Below are 9,950 nucleotides of genomic sequence, written 5' to 3' on the forward strand. Positions count from 1 at the left end.
CATCCTTGCATGACAACCATTACATGGTTCTCATGAATAAGATAATATCATTAAACTTAGCCATGGTGCGGGCTTATATATAGAAGAAATCTGAGGACTTGGTTCTCAATTACAGGGTGATTCAGGGTAGGTGATTCTGTGCTAGATTCTGGAGGTGAGATGCCTCGCTAATATGCAATTTTTGGACTGTAAATTTGTAGTGAAAAACAGCCTTTTCATTTACAGTAACTGTTATTAAGCAGTAGATAGTGATCTACAAGGATAAAATTTATGTATATATATATATAGAGAGAGAAAGAGAGAGAGAGAGAGAGAGAGAGTTACTTAGACAGAACTTTAGCTCAAAGGTTTGTCATTAATACTTGCAACTGATATTGTGTTTAAGATAATGAGAAACATTGATTCTTCTGGACCTCCACGTAATGGATCGGGAAGGAATTCGTGTTCTCCATAGACACCCCTTAGCATTTCTCTCACGTAAAAGAAAAAACTCGTTGAGGGTTGCCGACTTCATTGGTTCCAAGATAATATATATGAATACAAAACTGAAGGAAGCAACGACCGATGCTCAATTCAATTTATCAAATACCCGACCTTAAAAATAACCGGAGAAGAAGTTCTTAAGAACAAGTAGGTAAATTAATTTCATTGATACAAGTTGTCCTAACTATCACTAGAAAGTAAAGAATCATCAAGAGAATAGAAAACGAAAAGACTATTCTTGGCACGAATAATGCTTGTTTACCAAGGTAAGCTCTCATGCCGCCTTTTCTAGACCGAATAACGCTTGTTTATCAAGGTAAGCTTTCAACCGGACATGACAACTTTGTCCTCTTGGTTGGCTTCAGAGGATTCTTGTTATCTTCTGCTCCTTTTGGTGAGAAATTTGGAGATCATGTTTGTTTAACATCATCCGTGCTATCAGAAATCAGAAAGATTCATAACTGCAAATAGCAAAAACTTCCAGAGTGAGCATCCTATAATTTGCCCTCTGGTCTACGACCAAGCAAACATGTCTGATCCAAGCTGCGGATGCTCCATCACTCGTGAGGAACCACATGATAGCAGGTTCATTACTCTGGACTGCATAGGTGAATAAGTGAATCAGATAAACACTTCTCTTCCACTCTGTGTTGTTTGACCCCTATCCACCTCGTGAAAGTAATGGTTGTATCCCTTCCCCATAAAGAATATTGATCATGTTCACCAAAGCTAGAGTAATCAAAGAGTGTTATAGTTACATTCACGTCGAACATAATACAATTTCCAGCCATTAGTAATAATTTCCATGTACACCCGAGAAAACCATCTTCCAAATTCTAGTATGGCTCTCATATTTGCCAAGGGAACTTGCACTTTGGCATGATGACAAAAAAGATCAGCAACTTTCTAAGTTCTGCTCAACACTTCACTCCATGTGAACAATGACACGAAAACTATATGTTTCTCAACCCATTTGGCAATAAACAAAACATTAACATTCAATCAATAACTAAGGGTGGCAGCAACTTGAGTTATCATCCCCACTGAGACATTATCTAATTCATGCTTATGAAGGTGAAAAAGCAAACCATGAACAAAAGTGGTCACTGGAGGCTGAACATGAGTAGGAGACATAGAAGTAGTAGGACCAGAAAAATACATCTCCATTAAAAAAACATGAGTCGTATGAGTCACAAACATATCTGCCATAAGATCAACGTTACATGTGACATTGAAGTGGCACCATGTTACATAGTCCTCACTATCCCAATACTTTTCAAAAGCAGTTCTCAAAGCAATGGAATCAATACCAAAGATAAGACAAACATGTCTTTGATTTTCAGAACTAAAGTAGGTGGCTGCCACTGGATTGTTGTACTTAAACATAACTCCTGTGAATGGTAAAAGTCTCTGTAACTTAATGAGAGATTCCATGTTCAGCGCCCCTTTATGATTCATACTAATAAGTAGTGTCATCCAGCTTATCCACACGTTCTCAAATATTTCCATGAATTTCTCAACCGGCTTAAGGTGCAGGTGCAAGACAATCAATGCAAAATCATTATTTAGTAACCCACTCTTATAAAAAGAGGTAGCAATGAACTTACGTAAGTGCATAGCTTCTGAACTCCAATATGCAGATGTCAAGGCAAGAATAATATCCTCATATGGAAGGAAATGAGTGTGAGTCATAAGAGGCATCAACCTTACGTCGACAGTATAACTAACCTTGAAGTGGTACACCATATTTTCCTTGCTCGAGACTGTTTGGAAATGTCTACAAATAATAGAAAAATCTTCAAAGGGCAGAAACATTGCTGTAAGGATCAAGATTAGTGGTCTTGTAATATGTAACTTGCTCCAATCTAAAGCTAAGAGAGTGAGCTCTAGACTTACAGGATACAAAAGTGTAATGTCCACAATGCTCAATTGATCCGAAATAATTTTAATACTTGTTTCTGTCAACTGACACAGTTGCCTAAACACAGCCTCGACAATTTGTAGTTCTCGTACCCCTCCCTCATCCAATAGAAATCTCAACATTCGAATTGCCCTTAAAGCTCTCAAAGCACAGTTTGTATACTCATTAAGAGCCAAACTAGACTTGAATTGTTCCATCCAAGGTGAGAAAATTAGGCATTGGGTCCTTAATTCTTCTTTTTGGCATTCCATCAAACATCTGGATTGCATGGGGAACCCAAGGTTGATTTCCAACAAGACTCAGAACATCAAATTGAAACTGTTGATACCCTTACCCTTGCTCTGCCGTAACATCAGAATAGCAAATATCAAGAACAAACCCTACCCGAAATCCCGCTTCAGTCGCGTTGTGTGCCCGACCCCAAGATCCGAATCTACGACGTTGGCATGAAGAAGGGCATCGAAGAGTTCCCTGCATCCACCTCGGCACCTGGGAGAAGGAAAACGGTTCCAGCGAGGCTCTCGTGGGAGAAGGGGTGACGATGAATGTTGGGTTTGGAGGGTGAGAGAAGAAAGTGGAAGATAAAGAAGAAGAAGCAGCAGTGGCGATGTTCTGTGTTGCTGTAAGAATGGTTTTGGGTATTTTAGTCATTTTAATCTTTTGGTACCGTTCCGTCCATGCGGTACCAAACGCAGGACGGAACAACCATCTTGTTCCGTCCTGCACGTACCAAACATAACATAGAACATCTGTTCCGTCCCGTCTGGTTCCGTTCCGTTCCGTCTGCGTACCAAACGCACCCTTAGGGAACCATTTGATAATCAATAGTATATGTAGTGCACGGTAATTTATACAGTAATTTACAATAGTTCAAACTTATCACATAATGTGTCAATATAACACTAACTAACATACCCATTAGTTGATAGTTTAATACCAATTGATCGTTAATCGTCGAACTAATGACAAAAGACAAACCAAATAGTTGGTACGTTTGGATTAACACACCAACACTTCGCCAGACCCTTATGTTTCAAAAATAAAAAAACTTTACGTACCATACGCCTAGAATGATATAATTTAATAGTATTTCATGAACTAAACGATCAATATGAGTCAGTGTAACATTAATAACGTACCAAACTCCTAGTACATTACAAACACACACTGTATAACTTTTTTCCAAACCTATATGTTTCAAAAATAAAAAACTTTACGTACTAAACACTTGGAATGATTTGATTTAATATTATTTCATGAACCAAACAATCAATATGAGTCGGTGTAATATTAAGTAACGTACCAAATTCCTGGTACATCATAAACACACACTGTATAACGTTTTTCCAGACCGATACGTTTCAAAAATAAAAACTTCACATACCAAACAATAAATATATGTCAGCATAATATTAAATGATGTACCAAACTCTTGGTACATTGCAAAGTTGCAATCCAATAATGTACCAAATTAAAAATGTTACCTGGTACATTTGAGCCAACACACAAACATAAATAATATGGCACAAAGTCAACTTATATTCTCAACAAAGCAATGAGAATTACGTTTCTACTAAACTAAAATAAATACAAAATATTATCCTAATGAAGGTCCAACAAAGTGCATTCTCGGAACGTAATTGAAAAGATAGCAATCACCACAATGATACCTTTGAGCGAACTGTAGAAGATTAGATCGGTAGTTCATGTTCCCATTCTTAGCCGTTGGTAGCGCCATGATGTACCTAAAACATTTTTAGTCAAATAATTTGTACCAATATATATATATATATATATATATATATATATATGATGTACCTAAAACATTTTTAGTCAAATATTTTGTTCCAATATATATATATATATATATATATATATATATATATAAATTCTAGCACTAACTAATTTGGAAATTCAAGTGGGTCAGATTGTCCAAGCTATAAATGAACATCAATTTGGTGGTAATTAGGGGTGGTTCGGTATGGGATACCATACCAAAACTAGTGTCCCGAATCCCAAACCGAAATTTTTCGGGACGGGAATTTAAAGACCAATCCCAAACCAAATTTTCGGGAATCCCAAATTTCGGGAATCCTAAAATATTTTCTGGATTTCGGGACAAATCGGGAATCCCAAATTAAAATATGAAATTATGAATTGTTGTTCAAATATATAATTCAAGAACACATTTATGAACTAGGAATGTCATTTCATTCACACTACCATTTAATCTAAAATTGGCATGCCTGATTGTTTTTATCAGAGTCAAAATTCAAATTAATTAAACCCTTTTTGCAATCTGTTGAGAGACAAAAGAATCAAGCCTTCTGAAATCATCAGCCATGGCAGCAACAATAATAAAATCCAAATGAATATCAAACAGAACATGAAAAATATGCAAGGTGTATGGCATTCCAGGTTGCGGAGCATGAATTAGAAACTACTAGCATCAATTATAAAAGAATAATATATATAATATATATGTATATATATATAATAATTAATATTATATATTTTCGGTTCGGTATGGATTTCCGAAATATCTAGAAGCCAATCCCGTATCGAAATTTTGGGATTGGTTCGGGATAGCATCTCGAAAATTTTGGAAATTTCGGTTTGGGAAATTTTTGGTTTGGGATCGGGATTTTTTCGGTTCGGTTTGGGATTTTCGGAAATTTTTTCCACCCCTAGTGGTAATGATCAAGAAGAGAATGAGGAACAATCAAAGGAAGCTTGATGTGCATATTGTTATGAGGTTCCTCAGCCTTACAAAATGAAGAGCCTTACATTCCTCCCAAGCCATATGTTCCACCAATTCCTTTTCCAGGGAGATTTGTCAAACAAAAGCATGATGAGTCACCCATAGATGTGCTTGGTGAAACTGTGCAGGACATAGTGTTTGAAGCTCTTCCTCTATCCTCTAATTTAATTGAATGTTTTTCCAAATCTGTGCCGCATTCTCCATGTTGTTTTACATCTTTTCAGGTGCTATCTTCGGAGTCTTTTGGAGATGATTTGCTACCATATCAAGAGAAAAACAAATTGAAGTTGGATGACGAATCATTGTTGCCCATTCACCATATGAAAGAAGATTCGGAGCTAGACGATGAGATTGCTGCCTTGAACGAATTTCATTCATCCATTGAAATCATTGCTCCAGCCACATCTTCAACAATTTTCGAGGATATGCTTCTTTGCAAGGAGAGACGAAAACACCATCACAATCAAGTCCTTTTGGAAATTCAACGGATTATATTCAAAGTCCCTCGAAAGAAACCACTTATTCCAACCAAGGTTCAGAGGTACCTTGACTTCTTGCCACCCTAGGCGTTCATCTATCATGGTACCATGTCTTGCCTAGACATTAAATAAAGTGCTTGCTAGGAGGCAACCTAGCTGGGTTTGTGTTCTTTCCTTTTATTTTGTGTCTTTTAGTTTTTGTCTTATTTCATTCCATGCTTACTCCGCCTTCCTGCATTACTGCATTCCATTCTTTTTTTTTTACGCATCAAGGACAATGCTTAGTTTAGGTTTAGGGGTGTGGGATTGAAAATTTTCGTTTGTTTTTAGTGTTGGTTAAGTTTGCTTTTGCATACTAATGTGAATGTATATGAGGGCAATGTTTACAAACAAAACTACAGTGTTGTCATGAAAAAGTTTCGTATCTTATTTTCTTTTACAAAGTTGTTACTCTTGGAATTATGGTGATTAAAGTACCATGCTTAAATTCTAGAAGAAGAATAGTGGAGACTACCCTAGTGAGTTATTTTTAGCCTATTAGCTTCTTTGAGAGGGTTTAAAGTGTTTTTGCTTCTATCTTTTTCTTTCAAGTTCACTTTAAATGATCTTGTTGTTGATTGAATGCTAAGAATAATTCTCTGGTAGTAGATACCATGTGGTTGGTATCACTCATGAATGAACTTAATGAGATGATGTTAGGCTATGCATGTTTTAACCATCAAAAGGCCAAAGTCCCCACCTTTATGTGTGTGCCATTACCCCGTTTTGAAGCCAAACACTTTTAACCTTTTTCTTTTCTCACCACTTATTTCCCTACCCTTTCATCTTAATTAGAGATACTAAGCCCATTATAGCTATACCCTATAGTTTGGGGAATACCAAAGTGATGAAGACAAAGATAATGATTAAGCTCTACATCAAGAAAATGGCGTGTACCGAGGTAACACATGCTGGAATTGCAAAATAAAAAGAGAAACAGAAGAAAAAAAATGAATAAAGAAGATGCAATTTCCCAATCCTTCACTATCACGCGCATGGTCCTGGACGCCAAGAACAAATAACAAAGATCAATTCAAGTGAAGAGCCTGCTTATTTCATAACAAAGACACTTTGGTATGTCCCAGACTCTAGTATTTCCTATCCATTCTTTGGTAGCCCCTAGCCTAAGCCTTACATTACAACCTTGTGAAAGACTTAGTTGATCTTTGGGGAGATAATCATGGGTGCTGGTAAGTATGTGTGCTATCCATATTCTTAGTGTTTGATTCCTTTCATGAGATATATTCAGAAATTGTGCTTTTATTTCACACTTCATCTGTGAGAATTTTGATTCCCTTTTACGTAACTTTACTCACATATGTTTGATGAGAGACTAAACCTTGAGATCTAAGTGAAAATTCGAGTGACAATCTGAAAGAATTAGAGTTGAAGCGAATTATATCTGTGGCATTTGAGTATGGTGTTTTTGAAGTAATGAGTCATGGAGTAATATTTTTACACTCTACACATGATGCAATTCTTTGAAGTGGCAGACTTTTGGTTGGAATGTACGACTAAGCTTTCATTGGTTCTTATTAGTTTGTTTCAAGCATGTTTTAACCATTTGCAGTGTCTGTAGATGTTTGTTGGCATCATCATTGTAAACCCTCAAGAGACACAACTCCTCCGACTAGGGACGCCTAGAGGTTTAAAGGCTTGCTACACATGCTCAGTGCAATCGTTTAACCAGCGAAAATGGTCTAGTTAGATTTTCTTTATTTTGTTTGTTTTAGTTTTAGTTTTGCTCGAGGACCAGCAAAAACAAGGTTTGGGGGTATTTGATAACTCATATATTTCATACATTTATACCATCCATTCCTAGTCTCTTTGTGATATTTTTTTAGTTAAACTGGTTGCGTTTTACTCTCTTTTGTGTTAATGTGCAGTTAATTGTATTTTAGAGTCATTTGATGGTAAATAAGGCAAAATGGTGTTGAAGGTGGAGAATTGAGTAAGGATTATGATGTAGAGAGAGATTTAAAGTGTACAATTGAATATGGAGATGAATATGGCCCTTTAAGAGACCAATAATAGCAAAAAACGTGAGAATTAAATGCCCAATTACCGGAATGTATTGGCAATATGTAATAGCCTCTTTAACCTTATAAAACAGAGAGTTTCAACCACTTTTACACAAGCTTCCCTTTGGGGTCGCCCAGAGCTTCTAATGTTGAACTTCTCCAAGAACAGCGCGGTTGCGTGGTTTCTTTGGTGGTTGCGGATGGTGAATGGAGAAAGGATTTTGTTTCTGGAAGAAAGGCCAAAGAAAGAGAAAAGAGAGAGCTCTGGGCGACCCCAAGGGGAAGCTTGTGTAAAAGTGGCTGAAACTCTCTGTTATATAAGGTTAAAAAGGCTGTTATAGATTGCCAATACATTCCAGTAATTTGGCATTTAATTCCCACATTTTTTGCTGTTTTGGTCTCTTAAAGAGTCATATTCATCTCCATATTCAATTGTACACTTTGAATCTCTCTACATCATAATCCTTATTCAACTCTCCACTTTTAGCACCATTTTGCCTTATTTACCCTCAAATGGCTCTAAAATACAATTAACTGCACATTAACACAAAAGAGAGTAAAACGCAACCAGTTTAACTAAAAAATATCACAAAGAGACTAGGAATGGATGGTATAAATGTATGAAATATATGAGTTATCATTGTACGTTCATAGGAGGGAAGAAAGTGCCACTGGAAAATAGATTTCACTAGAGAATATAACATTATTAATATTCTTAAATTCAAATCCTTCTGATATTCAATAATCAGTATTCTTCTCGGATTAAAACTCTAAGGGCACGTTTGTTTGACAGGATTAGCAAGGCTTGGACTGGACTAGACTATAGTCCTGTGTTTGGTGTGCATCCGGATTAGCTTTAATGAGCTTAACCCGGACTCGCGTGGACTAACGACCTCATTAGCCGTTCTTCGCGAGGAACCCCAAAATTGGGCGGACTTGTAAGCCAGAGCAAACCGAGAGAGATCTTCCCTTCGTCCTCATCGCTGCCTTCCCTTCGTCCTCATCTCAGAGTCCCATCGAAGCCGGTGCGGAAGACGAGTTCCGTGGCCAGAGGGGTCACAAGTATTGCCCCGTCGTCGACAACGATCGGGCCGTGCTCGAGATGTCGCCCATGGATCCTTCCTCCTTATCTTCTTCGTCGTCTTCTCTCCCGGTTCACCAGGCTTCCCTCAAGTATGTGTGTTTTCTGTATCTGAGACTTAGGGATTTGAATGGTGGTTTAAGAATGAATTTTGATGCGTTATGCTTTTGGTTTAATGGGTTAATTGTCGAAAATGAGTTAAACCCACAAGTTCACTTGATGATTTAAGCTTTGTGTATGGTGAATTCTTGTCTGAAATCGAACATGGGTTAAACCTAGAAGTGCAAGTTGATGCTTTAAGCTTTGTGTATTGTTAATTCTTGTCGGAAGTCGAAAATGAGTTAAACCCACAAGTGCAATTGATGCTTTAAGCTTTGTGTATTGTTAATTCTTGTTGGAATTCGAAAATGAGCTAAACCCACAAGTGTAATTTGATGCTTCAAGCTGCTTTGTGTATGACGAATTCTTGTTGGAAATCGAAAATGAGTTAAACCCACAAGTGCCCTTGCCAGAATGTTGTTTCTTAAGTGAACTGAGCTATTGAATTCAAAAAATGGGAAATCATAAGATGCTTGGATTCTGAATCCTAATATAAAGCTCTGCCCAAATAGGAGAGTGCTGATCCTGTTACAGCACAAATTTGGGTTAGACTGATGAAACTGTTGGGGGTGGTTTAGGTTTAACATAGAAAATCTTGTTCCTTACAGCACAAGTTTAGGTTTAACAGTTCTTTTTTTATTATCCTGCTTCTTAGTCCGAGACTGCACCAAACGCTTCACTAAGTTAGTCCAGCTTAGTCCAGTCTAAGCCAGTCCAGCTTAGTCCCTGCAGCTAGTCCAGTCCGAGACAGTCCGACGCAACAAACGCACCCTAAGACATTAGTTAGCAAGAATCTAGGAACCTTCTATCCTTTGGCGTGAAGAAACTGGATACGAGAAATTGATATGTTATAGGCTATGGCAAAATATGTAACTTAGGTTCATTACAATGGGTTAATTAAAATACACATGGCACCAAAATTGTAGGAGAATGTTGAATTAAAGTGTTAAAATGAACATATGTTTAATCTAAGAAGCCTAAAAATGAGAGGTCTATATCAAAACGCCCCATTAAAAATGGAAAGGGATCATTTCCGGATAGTTATAATAACTTTAGCCGTTTGATC

Source organism: Malus sylvestris, chromosome 5 (assembly GCF_916048215.2).
Source record: "Malus sylvestris chromosome 5, drMalSylv7.2, whole genome shotgun sequence".
Classification (NCBI taxonomy): domain Eukaryota; kingdom Viridiplantae; phylum Streptophyta; class Magnoliopsida; order Rosales; family Rosaceae; genus Malus; species Malus sylvestris.